Raw genomic sequence first — 12,308 nt, forward strand, 5'->3', positions numbered from 1 at the left:
TCGTCCGATCTTGTAAGCTATGCAGTGTTGGTCCTGGTTAGTACTTGGATGGGAGACCCCCGGGGAATACCAGGTGCTGTAGGTAATTTTATATAGCCAAAACATTCTTTTCTATTACATTTTACATTACATTTTTTCAACTTATCAATGAATTTACTTGAGTTAAGAAGTAAAAGAGGTCTAAAGTTAATGTTTTTGAGCACTTACAGTCGAACCACACTGGACATGCCCAATCTTGTTTGATCTTGGAAGCTATGCAGTGTTGGGCCTGGTTAGTACATGGAAGGGAGACCCCCTGGGAATACCAGGTGCTGTAGGTAATTTTATACTGCCATAACATTCTTTTCTATTACATTTTACATTTCATTTTTTCAACTTATCAATGAATTTACTTGAGTTAAGAAGTAAAAGAGGTCTAAATTTAATGCTTTCGAGCACCTACAGCCAAACCACACTGGACAGGCCCAATCTCGTTTGATCTTGGAAGCAATGCAGTGTTGGGCCTGGTTAGTACTTAGATGGGAGACCACCTGGGAATACCAGGTGCTGTAGGTAATTTTATATAGCCATAACATTCTTTTCTATTACATTTTACATTACATTTTTTCAACTTATCAATGAATTTACTTGAGTTAAGAAGTAATAGAGGTCTAAATTTAATGCTTTTGAGCACCTACAGCCAAACCACACTGGACATGCCCAATCTCGTCTGATCTTGTAAGCTATGCAGTGTTGGGCCTGGTTAGTACTTGGATGGGAGACCACCTGGGAATGCCAGGTGCTGTAGGTAATTTTATGCAGCCATAACATTCTTCTCTATTACATTTTACTTTTAATTTTTTCAACTTATCAATGAATTTACTTGAGTTAAGAAGTAAAAGAGGTCTAAAGTTAATGTTTTTGAGCACCTAAAGCCAAACCACAGTGGACATACCCAATCTCATCTGATCTTGGAAGCTATGCAGTGTTGGGCCTGGTTAGTACTTGGACGGGAGACCACCTGGGAATACCAGGTGCTGTAGGTAATTTTATATAGCCATAACATTCTTTTCTATTACATTTTACATTACATTTTTTCAACTTATCAATGAATTTACTTGAGTTAAGAAGTAAAAGAGGTCTAAAGTTAATGTTTTTGAGCACTTACAGTCAAACCACACTGGACATGCCCAATCTCGTCTGATCTTGGAAGCTATGCAGTGTTGGGCCTGGTTAGTACATGGTTGGGAGACCCCCTGGGAATACCAGGTGCTGTAGGTAATTTTATACTGCCATAACATTCTTTTCTATTACATTTTACATTTAATTTTTTCAACTTATCAATGAATTTACTTGAGTTAAGAAGTAATAGAGGTCTAAATTTAATGCTTTTGAGCACCTACACCCAAACCACACTGGACATGCCCAATCTCATCTGATCTTGCAAACTATGCAGTGTTGGGCCTGGTAAGTACTTGGATGGGAAACCACCTGGGAATACCAGGTGCTGTAGGTAATTTTAGCCAACCAAAACATTCTTTTCTATTACATTTTACATTTATTTTTTTCAACTTATCAATGAATTTACTTGAGTTAAGAAGTAAAAGAGGTCTAAAGTTAATCTTTTTGAGCACCTACAGCCAAACCACGCTGGACTTGCCCAATCTCATCTGATCTTGGAAACTATGCAGTGTTGGGCCTGGTTAGTACTTGGATGGGAGACCACCTGGGAATACCAGGAGCTGTAGATAATTTTATACTGCCATAACATTCTTTTCTATTACATTTTACATTTCATTTTTCAAATAATCATTGAATTTACTTGGGTTAAGAAGTAAAAGAGGTCTAAAGTTAATAGTTTTGAGCACCTACAGCCAAACCACATTGGACATGCCCAATCTCGTCTGAACTTGGAAGCTAAGCAGTGTTGTGCCTGGTTAGTACTTGGATGGGAGACCACCTGGGAATACCAGGTGCTGTAGGTAATTTTATACTGCCATAACATTCTTTTCTATTACATTTTACATTTAATTTTTTCAACTTATCAATGAATTTATTTGAGTTAAGAAGTAAAAGAGGTCTAAAGTTAGATTTTGAGCGCCTAAAGCCAAACCACACTGGACATACCCAATCTCATCTGATCTTGGAAGCTATGCAGTGTTGGGCCTGGTTAGTATTTGGACGGGAGACCACCTGGGAATACCAGGTGCTGTAGGTAATTTTATATAGCCATAACATTCTTTTCTATTACATTTTACATTTAATTTTTTCATCTTATCAATGAATTTACTTGAGTTAAGAAGTAAAAGAGGTCTAAAGTTAAAGTTTTTGAGCACCTACAGCCAAACCACACTGGACATGCCCAATCTTGTCTGATCTTGTAAGCTATGCAGTGTTGGGCCTGGTTAGTACTTGGATGGGAGACCCCCGGGGAATACCAGGTGCTGTAGGTAATTTTATATAGCCAAAACATTCTTTTCTATTACATTTTACATTTAATTTTTTCAACTTATCAATGAATTTACTTGAGTTAAGAAGTAATAGAGGTCTAAATTTAATGCTTTCGAGCACCTACAGCCAAACCACACTGGACAGACCCAATCTCGTTTGATCTTGGAAGCAATGCAGTGTTGGGCCTGGTTAGTACTTATACGGGAGACCACCTGGGAATACCAGGTGCTGTAGGTAATTTTATATAGCCATAACATTCTTTTCTATTACATTTTACATTACATTTTTTCAACTTATCAATGAATTTACTTGAGTTAAGAAGTAATAGAGGTCTAAATTTAATGCTTTTGAGCACCTACAGCCAAACCACACTGGACATGCCCAATCTTGTCTGATCTTGTAAGCTATGCAGTGTTGGGCCTGGTTAGTACTTGGATGGGAGACCACCTGGGAATGCCAGGTGCTGTACGTAATTTTATGCAGCCATAACATTCTTTTCTATTACATTTTACTTTTAATTTTTTCAACTTATCAATGAATTTACTTGAGTTAAGAAGTAAAAGAGGTCTAAAGTTAATGTTTTTGAGCACCTACAGTCAAACCACAGAGGACATGCCCAATCTCATCTGATCTTGGAAGCTATGCAGTGTTGGGCCTGGTTAGTACTTGGATGGGAGACCACCTGGGAATACCAGGTGCTGTAGGTAATTTTATACTGCCATAACATTCTTTTATATTACATTTTACATTAAATTTTTTCAACTTATCAATTAATTTACTTGAGTTAAGAAGTAATAGAGGTCTAAATTTAATGCTTTTGAGCACCTACAGCCAAACCACACTGGACATGCCCAATCTCGTCTGATCTTGCAAACTATGCAGTGTTGGGCCTGGTTTGTACTTGATTGGAAACCACCTGGGAATACCAGGTGCTGTAGGTAATTTTAGCCAGCCAAAACATTCTTTTCTATTACATTTTACATTTAATTTTTTCAACTTATCAATGAATTTACTTGAGTTAAGAAGTAAAAGAGGTCTAAAGTTAATGTTTTTGAGCACCTACAGCCAAACCACGCTGGACTTGCCCAATCTCATCTGATCTTGGAAACTATGCAGTGTTGGGCCTGGTTAGTACTTGGATGGGAGACCACCTGGGAATACCAGGAGCTGTAGATAATTTTATACTGCCATAACATTCTTTTCTATTACATTTTACATTTCATTTTTCAAATAATCATTGAATTTACTTGGGTTAAGAAGTAAAAGAGGTCTAAAGTTAATGTTTTTGAGCACCTACAGCCAAACCACATTGAACATGCCCAATCTCGTCTGAACTTGGAAGCTAAGCAGTGGTGGGCCTGGTTAGTACTTGGATGGGAGACCACCTTGGAATACCAGGTGCTGTAGGTAATTTTATACTGCCATAACATTCTTTTCTATTACATTTTACATTTAATTTTTTCAACTTATCAATGAATTTATTTGAGTTAAGAAGTAAAAGAGGTCTAAAGTTAATGTATTTGAGCACCTGCAGCCAAACCACACTGGACATGCCCAATCTTGTCTGGTCTTGGAAGCTATTCAGTGTTGGGCCTGGTTAGTACTTGGATGGGAGACCACCTGGGAATACCAGGTGCTGTAGGTAACTTTATGCAGCCATAACATTCTTTTCTTTTACATTTTACATTTAATTTTTTCAACTTATCAATGAATTTATTTGAGTTAAGAAGTAAAAGAGGTCTAAAGTTAATGATTTTGAGTGCCTACAGCCAAACCACACTGGACATACCCAATCTCATCTGATCTTGGAAGCTATGCAGTGTTGGGCCTGGTTAGTACTTGGATGGGAGACCACCTGGGAATACCAGGTGCTGTAGGTAATTTTATGTAGCCATAACATTCTTTTCTATTACATTTTACATTACATTTTTTCAACTTATCAATGAATTTACTTGAGTTAAGAAGTAAAAGAGGTCTAAAGTTAATGTTTTTGAGCACTTACAGTCGAACCACACTGGACATGCCCAATATCGTCTGATCTTGGAAGCTATGCAGTGTTGGGCCTGGTTAGTACATGGAAGGGAGACCCCCTGGGAATACCAGGTGCTGTTGGTAATTTTATACTGCCATTACATTCTTTTCTATTACATTTTACATTTCATTTTTTCAACTTATCAATGAATTTACTTGAGTTAAGAAGTAATAGAGGTCTAAATTTAATGCTTTCGAGCACCTACAGCCAAACCACACTGGACAGGCCCAATCTCGTTTGATCTTGGAAGCAATGCAGTGTTGGGCCTGGTTAGTACTTAGACGGGAGACCACCTGAGAATACCAGGTGCTGTAGGTAATTTTATATAGCCATAACATTCTTTTCTATTACATTTTACATTACATTTTTTCAACTTATCAATGAATTTACTTGAGTTAAGAAGTAATAGAGGTCTAAATTTAATGCTTTTGAGCACCTACAGCCAAACCACACTGGACATGCCCAATCTCGTCTGATCTTGTAAGCTATGCAGTGTTGGGCCTGGTTAGTACTTGGATGGGAGACCACCTGGGAATGCCAGGTGCTGTACGTAATTTTATGCAGCCATAACATTCTTTTCTATTACATTTTACTTTTAATTTTTTCAACTTATCAATGAATTTACTTGAGTTAAGAAGTAAAAGAGGTCTAAAGTTAATGTTTTTGAGCACCTACAGTCAAACCACAGAGGACATGCCCAATCTCATCTGATCTTGGAAGCTATGCAGTGTTGGGCCTGGTTAGTACTTGGATGGGAGACCACGTGGGAATACAAGGTGCTGTAGGTAATTTTATACTGCCATAACATTCTTTTATATTACATTTTACATTTCATTTTTTCAACTTATCAATTAATTTACTTGAGTTAAGAAGTAAAGAGGTCTAAATTTAGTGCTTTTGAGCACCTACAGCCAAACCACACTGGACATGCCCAATCTCATCTGATCTTGCAAACTATGCAGTGTTGGGCCTGGTTTGTACTTGGATGGGAAACCACCTGGGAATACCAGGTGCTGTAGGTAATTTTATCCAGCCAAAACATTCTTTTCTATTACATTTTACATTTAATTTTTTCAACTTATCAATGAATTTACTTGAGTTAAGAAATAAAAGAGGTCTAAAGTTAATGTTTTTGAGCACCTACAGCCAAACCACGCTGGACTTGCCCAATCTCATCTGATCTTGGAAACTATGCAGTGTTGGGCCTGGTTAGTACTTGGATGGGAGACCACCTGGGAATACCAGGAGCTGTAGATAATTTTATACTGCCATAACATTCTTTTCTATTACATTTTACATTTCATTTTTCAAATAATCATTGAATTTACTTGGGTTAAGAAGTAAAAGAGGTCTAAAGTTAATGTATTTGAGCACCTACAGCCAAACCACATTGGACATGCCCAATCTCGTCTGAACTTGGAAGCTAAGCAGTGGTGGGCCTGGTTAGTACTTGGATGGGAGACCACCTGGGAATACCAGGTGCTGTAGGTAATTTTATGCAGCCATAACATTCTTTTCTATTACATTTTACATTTAATTTTTTCAACTTATCAATGAATTTATTTGAGTTAAGAAGTAAAAGAGGTCTAAAGTTAATGATTTTGAGCGCCTACAGCCAAACCACACTGGACATACCCAATCTCATCTGATCTTGGAAGCTATGCAGTGTTGGGCCTGGTTAGTACTTGGATGGGAGACCACCTGGGAATACCAGGTGCTGTAGGTAATTTTATATAGCCATAACATTCTTTTCTATTACATTTTACATTACATTTTTTCAACTTATCAATGAATTTACTTGAGTTAAGAAGTAAAAGAGGTCTAAAGTTAATGTTTTTGAGCACCTACAGTCAAACCACACTGGTTATGCCCAATCTCGTCTGATCTTGAAAGCTATGCAGTATTGGGCCTGGTTAGTACTTGGATGGGAGACCACCTGGGAATGCCAGGTGCTGTAGGTAATTTTATATAGCCAAAACATTCTTTTCTATTACATTTTACATTACATTTTTTCAACTTATCAATGAATTTACTTGAGTTAAGAAGTAAAGAGGTCTAAAGTTAATGTTTTTGAGCACTTACAGTCAAACCACACTGGACATGCCCAATCTCGTCTGATCTTGGAAGCTATGCATTGTTGGGCCTGGTTAGTACATGGAAGGGAGACCCCCTGGGAATACCAGGTGCTGTAGGTAATTTTATACTGCCATAACATTCTTTTCTATTACATTTTACATTTCATTTTTTCAACTTATCAATGAATTTACTTGAGTTAAGAAGTAATAGAGGTCTAAATTTAATGCTTTGGAGGACCTACAGCCAAACCACACTGGACAGGCCCAATCTCGTTTGATCTTGGAAGCAATGCAGTGTTGGGCCTGGTTAGTACTTAGACGGGAGACCACCTGGGAATACCAGGTGCTGTAGGTAATTTTATATAGCCATAACATTCTTTTCTATTACATTTTACATTACATTTTTTCAACTTATCAATGAATTTACTTGAGTTAAGAAGTAATAGAGGTCTAAATTTAATGCTTTTGAGCACCTACAGCCAAACCACACTGGACATGCCCAATCTCGTCTGATCTTGTAAGCTATGCAGTGTTGGGCCTGGTTTATACTTGGATGGGAGACCACCTGGGAATACCAGGTGCTGTAGGAAATTTTATACAGCCAAAACATTCTTTTCTATTACATTTTACATTTAATATTTTCAACTTATCAATGAATTTACTTGAGTTAAGAAGTAAAAGAGGTCTAAAGTTAATATTTTTGAGCATCCACAGCCAAATCACAGTGAACATGCCCAATCTCGTCTGATCTTGGAAGCTATGCAGTGTTGGGTCTGGTTAGTACTTGGATGGGAGACCCTTGGGGAATACCAGGTGCTGTAGGTAATTTTGTATAGCCATAACATTCTTTTCTATTACATTTTACATTACATTTTTTCAACTTATCAATGAATTTACTTGAGTTAAGAAGTAAAAGAGGTCTAAAGTTAATGTTTTTGAGCACTTACAGTCAAACCACACTGGACATGCCCAATCTCGTCTGATCTTGGAAGCTATGCAGTGTTGGGCCTGGTTAGTACATGGTTGGGAGACCCCCTGGGAATACCAGGTGCTGTAGGTAATTTTATACTGCCATAACATTCTTTTCTATTACATTTTACATTTAATTTTTTCAACTTATCAATGAATTTACTTGAGTTAAGAAGTAATAGAGGTCTAAATTTAATGCTTTTGAGCACCTACACCCAAACCACACTGGACATGCCCAATCTCATCTGATCTTGCAAACTATGCAGTGTTGGGCCTGGTTAGTACTTGGATGGGAAACCACCTGGGAATACCAGGTGCTGTAGATAATTTTAGCCAACCAAAACATTCTTTTCTATTACATTTTACATTTATTTTTTTCAACTTATCAATGAATTTACTTGAGTTAAGAAGTAAAAGAGGTCTAAAGTAAATGTTTTTGAGCACCTACAGCCAAACCACGCTGGACTTGCCCAATCTCATCTGATCTTGGAAACTATGCAGTGTTGGGCCTGGTTAGTACTTGGATGGGAGACCACCTGGGAATACCAGGAGCTGTAGATAATTTTATACTGCCATAACATTCTTTTCTATTACATTTTACATTTCATTTTTCAAATAATCATTGAATTTACTTGGGTTAAGAAGTAAAAGAGGTCTAAAGTTAATGTTTTTGAGCACCTACAGCCAAACCACATTGAACATGCCCAATCTCGTCTGAACTTGGAAGCTAAGCAGTGGTGGGCCTGGTTAGTACTTGGATGGGAGACCACCTTGGAATACCAGGTGCTGTAGGTAATTTTATATTGCCATAACATTCTTTTCTATTACATTTTACATTTAATTTTTTCAACTTATCAATGAATTTATTTGAGTTAAGAAGTAAAAGAGGTCTAAAGTTAATGTATTTGAGCACCTGCAGCCAAACCACACTGGACATGCCCAATCTTGTCTGGTCTTGGAAGCTATTCAGTGTTGGGCCTGGTTAGTACTTGGATGGGAGACCACCTGGGAATACCAGGTGCTGTAGGTAACTTTATGCAGCCATAACATTCTTTTCTATTACATTTTACATTTAATTTTTTCAACTTATCAATGAATTTATTTGAGTTAAGAAGTAAAAGAGGTCTAAAGTTAATGATTTTGAGCGCCTACAGCCAAACCACACTGGACATACCCAATCTCATCTGATCTTGGAAGCTATGCAGTGTTGGGCCTGGTTAGTACTTGGATGGGAGACCACCTGGGAATACCAGGTGCTGTAGGTAATTTTATGTAGCCATAACATTCTTTTCTATTACATTTTACATTACATTTTTTCAACTTATCAATGAATTTACTTGAGTTAAGAAGTAAAAGAGGTCTAAAGTTAATGTTTTTGAGCACTTACAGTCGAACCACACTGGACATGCCCAATATCGTCTGATCTTGGAAGCTATGCAGTGTTGGGCCTGGTTAGTACATGGAAGGGAGACCCCCTGGGAATACCAGGTGCTGTTGGTAATTTTATACTGCCATTACATTCTTTTCTATTACATTTTACATTTCATTTTTTCAACTTATCAATGAATTTACTTGAGTTAAGAAGTAATAGAGGTCTAAATTTAATGCTTTCGAGCACCTACAGCCAAACCACACTGGACAGGCCCAATCTCGTTTTATCTTGGAAGCAATGCAGTGTTGGGCCTGGTTAGTACTTAGACGGGAGACCACCTGGGAATACCAGGTGCTGTAGGTAATTTTATATAGCCATAACATTCTTTTCTATTACATTTTACATTACATTTTTTCAACTTATCAATGAATTTACTTGAGTTAAGAAGTAATAGAGGTCTAAATTTAATGCTTTTGAGCACCTACAGCCAAACCACACTGGACATGCCCAATCTCGTCTGATCTTGTAAGCTATGCAGTGTTGGGCCTGGTTAGTACTTGGATGGGAGACCACCTGGGAATGCCAGGTACTGTACGTAATTTTATGCAGCCATAACATTCTTTTCTATTACATTTTACTTTTAATTTTTTCAACTTATCAATGAATTTACTTGAGTTAAGAAGTAAAAGAGGTCTAAAGTTAATGTTTTTGAGCACCTACAGTCAAACCACAGAGGACATGCCCAATCTCATCTGATCTTGGAAGCTATGCAGTGTTGGGCCTGGTTAGTACTTGGATGGGAGACCACGTGGGAATACAAGGTGCTGTAGGTAATTTTATACTGCCATAACATTCTTTTATATTACATTTTACATTTCATTTTTTCAACTTATCAATTAATTTACTTGAGTTAAGAAGTAAAAGAGGTCTAAATTTAGTGCTTTTGAGCACCTACAGCCAAACCACACTGGACATGCCCAATCTCGTCTGATCTTGCAAACTATGCAGTGTTGGGCCTGGTTTGTACTTGGATGGGAAACCACCTGGGAATACCAGGTGCTGTAGGTATTTTTATCCAGCCAAAACATTCTTTTCTATTACATTTTACATTTAATTTTTTCAACTTATCAATGAATTTACTTGAGTTAAGAAATAAAAGAGGTCTAAAGTTAATGTTTTTGAGCACCTACAGCCAAACCATGCTGGACTTGCCCAATCTCATCTGATCTTGGAAACTATGCAGTGTTGGGCCTGGTTAGTACTTGGATGGGAGACCACCTGGGTATACCAGGAGCTGTAGATAATTTTATACTGCCATAACATTCTTTTCTATTACATTTTACATTTCATTTTTCAAATAATCATTGAATTTACTTGGATTAAGAAGTAAAAGAGGTCTAAAGTTAATGTTTTTGAGCACCTACAGCCAAACCACATTGGACATGCCCAATCTCGTCTGAACTTGGAAGCTAAGCACTGGTGGGCCTGGTTAGTACTTGGATGGGAGACCACCTGGGAATACCAGGTGCTGTAGGTAATTTTATGCAGCCATAACATTCTTTTCTATTACATTTTACATTTAATTTTTTCAACTTATCAATGAATTTATTTGAGTTAAGAAGTAAAAGAGGTCTAAAGTTAATGATTTTGAGCGCCTACAGCCAAACCACACTCTGATCTTGGAAGCTATGCAGTGTTGGGCCTGGTTAGTACTTGGATGGGAGACCACCTGGGAATACCAGGTGCTGTAGGTAATTTTATATAGCCATAACATTCTTTTCTATTACATTTTACATTACATTTTTTCAACTTATCAATTAATTTACTTGAGTTAAGAAGTAAAAGAGGTCTAAAGTTAATGTTTTTGAGCACCTACAGTCAAACCACACTGGACATTCCCAATCTCGTCTGATCTTGGAAGCTATGCAGTGTTGGGCCTGGTTAGTACTTGGATGGGAGACCCCCTGGGAATACCAGGTGCTGTAGGTAATTTTATACTGCCAGAACATTCTTTTCTATTACATTTTACATTTAATTTTTTCAACTTATCAATGAATTTACTTGAGTTAAGAAGTAATAGAGGTCTAAATTTAATGCTTTTGACCACCTACAGAAAAACCACACTGGACATGCCCAATCTCGTCTGATCTTGTAAGCCTTGCTGTGTTGGGCCTTGTTTGTACTTGGATGGGAGACCACCTGGGAATACCAGTTGCTGTAGGAAATTTTATACAGCCAAAACATTCTTTTCTATTACATTTTACATTTAATTTTTTTAACTTATCATTGAATTTACTTGAGTTAAGAAGTAAAAGAGGTCTAAAGTTAATGTTTTTGAGCACCTACAGCCAAACCACACTGGACATGCCCAATCTCATCTGATCTTGGAAGCTATGCAGTTTTGGGCCTGGTTAGTACTTGGGTGGGAGACCACCTGGGAATACCAGGTGCTGTAGGTAATTTTATGCAGCCATAACATTCTTTTCTATTACATTTTACATTTAATTTTTTCATCTTATCAACGAATTTACTTGAGTTAAGAAGTAAAAGAGGTCTAAAGTTAATGTTTTTGAGCACCTACAGCCAAACCACACTGGACATGCCCAATCTCGTCTGATCTTGGAAGCAATGCATTGTTGGGCCTGGTTAGTACTTGGATGGGAGACCACGTAGGAATCCCAGGTGCTGTAGGTAATTTTTTACTGCCATAACAGTCTTTTCTATTACATTTTAAATTTAATTTTTTCAACTTATCAATGAATTTACTTGAGTTAAGAAGTAATAGAGGTCTAAAGTTAATGCTTTTGAGCACCTACAGCCAAACCACACTGGACATGCCCAATCTCGTTTGATCTTGGAAGCTATGCAGTGTTGGGCCTGGTTAGTACTTGGACGGGAGACCACCTGGGAATACCAGGTGCTGTAGGTAATTTTATATAGCCATAACATTCTTTTCTATTACATTTTACATTAAATTTTTTCAACTTATCAATGAATTTACTTGAGTTAAGAAGTAAAAGAGGTCTAAAGTTAATGTTTTTGAGCACCTACAGTCAAACCACACTGGTTATGCCCAATCTCGTCTGATCTTGAAAGCTATGCAGTGTTGGGCCTGGTTTGTACTTGGATGGGAGACCACCTGGGAATGCCAGGTGCTGTAGGTAATTTTATACTGCCATAACATTCCTTTCTATTACATTTTACATTTAATTTTTTCATCTTATCAATGAATTTACTTGAGTTAAGAAGTAAAAGAGGTCTAAAGTTAATGTTTTTGAGCACCTACAGCCAAACCACACTGGACATGCCCAATCTCGTCTGATCTTGTAAGCTATGCAGTGTTGGGCCTGGTTTGTACTTGGATGGGAGACCACCTGGGAATACCAGGTGCTGTAGGACATTTTATACAGCCAAAACATTCTTTTCTATT

General features: G+C 37.5%; 8 non-coding genes and 43 pseudogenes across 8 annotated transcripts; all 51 read left to right on the forward strand.

Moving 5' to 3' along the window:
- The window catches only part of LOC148494665 (5S ribosomal RNA), a 119-nt pseudogene extending 34 nt beyond the window's left edge, over nt 1-85 (forward strand).
- Nucleotides 86-201: 116 nt separating this feature from the next.
- LOC148494666 (5S ribosomal RNA) lies at nt 202-320 on the forward strand (annotated as a pseudogene).
- Nucleotides 321-436: 116 nt separating this feature from the next.
- Nucleotides 437-555, forward strand: LOC148494667 (5S ribosomal RNA; annotated as a pseudogene).
- Nucleotides 556-671: 116 nt separating this feature from the next.
- LOC148494668 (5S ribosomal RNA) lies at nt 672-790 on the forward strand (annotated as a pseudogene).
- A 116-nt stretch (nt 791-906) lies between these two features.
- Nucleotides 907-1,025, forward strand: LOC148494669 (5S ribosomal RNA; annotated as a pseudogene).
- Nucleotides 1,026-1,141: 116 nt separating this feature from the next.
- Nucleotides 1,142-1,260, forward strand: LOC148494670 (5S ribosomal RNA; annotated as a pseudogene).
- Nucleotides 1,261-1,376: 116 nt separating this feature from the next.
- Nucleotides 1,377-1,495, forward strand: LOC148494671 (5S ribosomal RNA; annotated as a pseudogene).
- A 116-nt stretch (nt 1,496-1,611) lies between these two features.
- On the forward strand, nt 1,612-1,730 carry LOC148494672 (5S ribosomal RNA; annotated as a pseudogene).
- Nucleotides 1,731-1,845: 115 nt separating this feature from the next.
- On the forward strand, nt 1,846-1,964 carry LOC148494673 (5S ribosomal RNA). The gene has a single exon (XR_015870572.1). It is a non-coding gene; the product is annotated as a 5S ribosomal RNA (ribosomal RNA).
- A 114-nt stretch (nt 1,965-2,078) lies between these two features.
- On the forward strand, nt 2,079-2,197 carry LOC148494674 (5S ribosomal RNA; annotated as a pseudogene).
- A 116-nt stretch (nt 2,198-2,313) lies between these two features.
- On the forward strand, nt 2,314-2,432 carry LOC148494675 (5S ribosomal RNA; annotated as a pseudogene).
- Nucleotides 2,433-2,548: 116 nt separating this feature from the next.
- Nucleotides 2,549-2,667, forward strand: LOC148494676 (5S ribosomal RNA; annotated as a pseudogene).
- A 116-nt stretch (nt 2,668-2,783) lies between these two features.
- Nucleotides 2,784-2,902, forward strand: LOC148494677 (5S ribosomal RNA; annotated as a pseudogene).
- Nucleotides 2,903-3,018: 116 nt separating this feature from the next.
- LOC148494678 (5S ribosomal RNA) lies at nt 3,019-3,137 on the forward strand (annotated as a pseudogene).
- A 116-nt stretch (nt 3,138-3,253) lies between these two features.
- LOC148494679 (5S ribosomal RNA) lies at nt 3,254-3,371 on the forward strand (annotated as a pseudogene).
- A 116-nt stretch (nt 3,372-3,487) lies between these two features.
- LOC148494680 (5S ribosomal RNA) lies at nt 3,488-3,606 on the forward strand (annotated as a pseudogene).
- Nucleotides 3,607-3,721: 115 nt separating this feature from the next.
- On the forward strand, nt 3,722-3,840 carry LOC148494681 (5S ribosomal RNA). The gene has a single exon (XR_015871035.1). It is a non-coding gene; the product is annotated as a 5S ribosomal RNA (ribosomal RNA).
- Nucleotides 3,841-3,956: 116 nt separating this feature from the next.
- LOC148494682 (5S ribosomal RNA) lies at nt 3,957-4,075 on the forward strand (annotated as a pseudogene).
- Nucleotides 4,076-4,191: 116 nt separating this feature from the next.
- On the forward strand, nt 4,192-4,310 carry LOC148494683 (5S ribosomal RNA). The gene has a single exon (XR_015871361.1). It is a non-coding gene; the product is annotated as a 5S ribosomal RNA (ribosomal RNA).
- A 116-nt stretch (nt 4,311-4,426) lies between these two features.
- LOC148494684 (5S ribosomal RNA) lies at nt 4,427-4,545 on the forward strand (annotated as a pseudogene).
- A 116-nt stretch (nt 4,546-4,661) lies between these two features.
- On the forward strand, nt 4,662-4,780 carry LOC148494685 (5S ribosomal RNA; annotated as a pseudogene).
- A 116-nt stretch (nt 4,781-4,896) lies between these two features.
- On the forward strand, nt 4,897-5,015 carry LOC148494686 (5S ribosomal RNA; annotated as a pseudogene).
- Nucleotides 5,016-5,131: 116 nt separating this feature from the next.
- Nucleotides 5,132-5,250, forward strand: LOC148494687 (5S ribosomal RNA; annotated as a pseudogene).
- Nucleotides 5,251-5,365: 115 nt separating this feature from the next.
- LOC148494688 (5S ribosomal RNA) lies at nt 5,366-5,484 on the forward strand (annotated as a pseudogene).
- Nucleotides 5,485-5,600: 116 nt separating this feature from the next.
- Nucleotides 5,601-5,719, forward strand: LOC148494689 (5S ribosomal RNA; annotated as a pseudogene).
- Nucleotides 5,720-5,834: 115 nt separating this feature from the next.
- On the forward strand, nt 5,835-5,953 carry LOC148494690 (5S ribosomal RNA). Its single transcript, XR_015870892.1, has one exon. It is a non-coding gene; the product is annotated as a 5S ribosomal RNA (ribosomal RNA).
- Nucleotides 5,954-6,069: 116 nt separating this feature from the next.
- LOC148494691 (5S ribosomal RNA) lies at nt 6,070-6,188 on the forward strand. The gene has a single exon (XR_015871362.1). It is a non-coding gene; the product is annotated as a 5S ribosomal RNA (ribosomal RNA).
- A 116-nt stretch (nt 6,189-6,304) lies between these two features.
- On the forward strand, nt 6,305-6,423 carry LOC148494692 (5S ribosomal RNA; annotated as a pseudogene).
- Nucleotides 6,424-6,538: 115 nt separating this feature from the next.
- Nucleotides 6,539-6,657, forward strand: LOC148494693 (5S ribosomal RNA; annotated as a pseudogene).
- A 116-nt stretch (nt 6,658-6,773) lies between these two features.
- LOC148494694 (5S ribosomal RNA) lies at nt 6,774-6,892 on the forward strand (annotated as a pseudogene).
- A 116-nt stretch (nt 6,893-7,008) lies between these two features.
- LOC148494695 (5S ribosomal RNA) lies at nt 7,009-7,127 on the forward strand (annotated as a pseudogene).
- A 116-nt stretch (nt 7,128-7,243) lies between these two features.
- LOC148494696 (5S ribosomal RNA) lies at nt 7,244-7,362 on the forward strand (annotated as a pseudogene).
- Nucleotides 7,363-7,478: 116 nt separating this feature from the next.
- On the forward strand, nt 7,479-7,597 carry LOC148494697 (5S ribosomal RNA; annotated as a pseudogene).
- Nucleotides 7,598-7,713: 116 nt separating this feature from the next.
- LOC148494698 (5S ribosomal RNA) lies at nt 7,714-7,832 on the forward strand (annotated as a pseudogene).
- A 116-nt stretch (nt 7,833-7,948) lies between these two features.
- On the forward strand, nt 7,949-8,067 carry LOC148494699 (5S ribosomal RNA; annotated as a pseudogene).
- A 115-nt stretch (nt 8,068-8,182) lies between these two features.
- Nucleotides 8,183-8,301, forward strand: LOC148494700 (5S ribosomal RNA). The gene has a single exon (XR_015871037.1). It is a non-coding gene; the product is annotated as a 5S ribosomal RNA (ribosomal RNA).
- Nucleotides 8,302-8,417: 116 nt separating this feature from the next.
- On the forward strand, nt 8,418-8,536 carry LOC148494701 (5S ribosomal RNA; annotated as a pseudogene).
- A 116-nt stretch (nt 8,537-8,652) lies between these two features.
- Nucleotides 8,653-8,771, forward strand: LOC148494702 (5S ribosomal RNA). Its single transcript, XR_015871363.1, has one exon. It is a non-coding gene; the product is annotated as a 5S ribosomal RNA (ribosomal RNA).
- Nucleotides 8,772-8,887: 116 nt separating this feature from the next.
- Nucleotides 8,888-9,006, forward strand: LOC148494703 (5S ribosomal RNA; annotated as a pseudogene).
- Nucleotides 9,007-9,122: 116 nt separating this feature from the next.
- Nucleotides 9,123-9,241, forward strand: LOC148494704 (5S ribosomal RNA; annotated as a pseudogene).
- Nucleotides 9,242-9,357: 116 nt separating this feature from the next.
- Nucleotides 9,358-9,476, forward strand: LOC148494705 (5S ribosomal RNA; annotated as a pseudogene).
- A 116-nt stretch (nt 9,477-9,592) lies between these two features.
- LOC148494706 (5S ribosomal RNA) lies at nt 9,593-9,711 on the forward strand (annotated as a pseudogene).
- A 116-nt stretch (nt 9,712-9,827) lies between these two features.
- Nucleotides 9,828-9,946, forward strand: LOC148494707 (5S ribosomal RNA; annotated as a pseudogene).
- Nucleotides 9,947-10,062: 116 nt separating this feature from the next.
- Nucleotides 10,063-10,181, forward strand: LOC148494708 (5S ribosomal RNA; annotated as a pseudogene).
- Nucleotides 10,182-10,296: 115 nt separating this feature from the next.
- LOC148494709 (5S ribosomal RNA) lies at nt 10,297-10,415 on the forward strand. The gene has a single exon (XR_015871614.1). It is a non-coding gene; the product is annotated as a 5S ribosomal RNA (ribosomal RNA).
- Nucleotides 10,416-10,748: 333 nt separating this feature from the next.
- Nucleotides 10,749-10,867, forward strand: LOC148494710 (5S ribosomal RNA; annotated as a pseudogene).
- A 351-nt stretch (nt 10,868-11,218) lies between these two features.
- Nucleotides 11,219-11,337, forward strand: LOC148494711 (5S ribosomal RNA; annotated as a pseudogene).
- A 116-nt stretch (nt 11,338-11,453) lies between these two features.
- Nucleotides 11,454-11,572, forward strand: LOC148494712 (5S ribosomal RNA; annotated as a pseudogene).
- Nucleotides 11,573-11,688: 116 nt separating this feature from the next.
- On the forward strand, nt 11,689-11,807 carry LOC148494713 (5S ribosomal RNA; annotated as a pseudogene).
- A 116-nt stretch (nt 11,808-11,923) lies between these two features.
- Nucleotides 11,924-12,042, forward strand: LOC148494714 (5S ribosomal RNA; annotated as a pseudogene).
- A 116-nt stretch (nt 12,043-12,158) lies between these two features.
- On the forward strand, nt 12,159-12,277 carry LOC148494715 (5S ribosomal RNA; annotated as a pseudogene).
- The last annotated feature ends 31 nt before the right edge of the window (nt 12,278-12,308 follow it).

This window comes from Taudactylus pleione, unplaced genomic scaffold, assembly GCF_031769625.1.
Source record: "Taudactylus pleione unplaced genomic scaffold, aTauple2 ptg000550l, whole genome shotgun sequence".
NCBI classification, from domain to species: domain Eukaryota; kingdom Metazoa; phylum Chordata; class Amphibia; order Anura; family Myobatrachidae; genus Taudactylus; species Taudactylus pleione.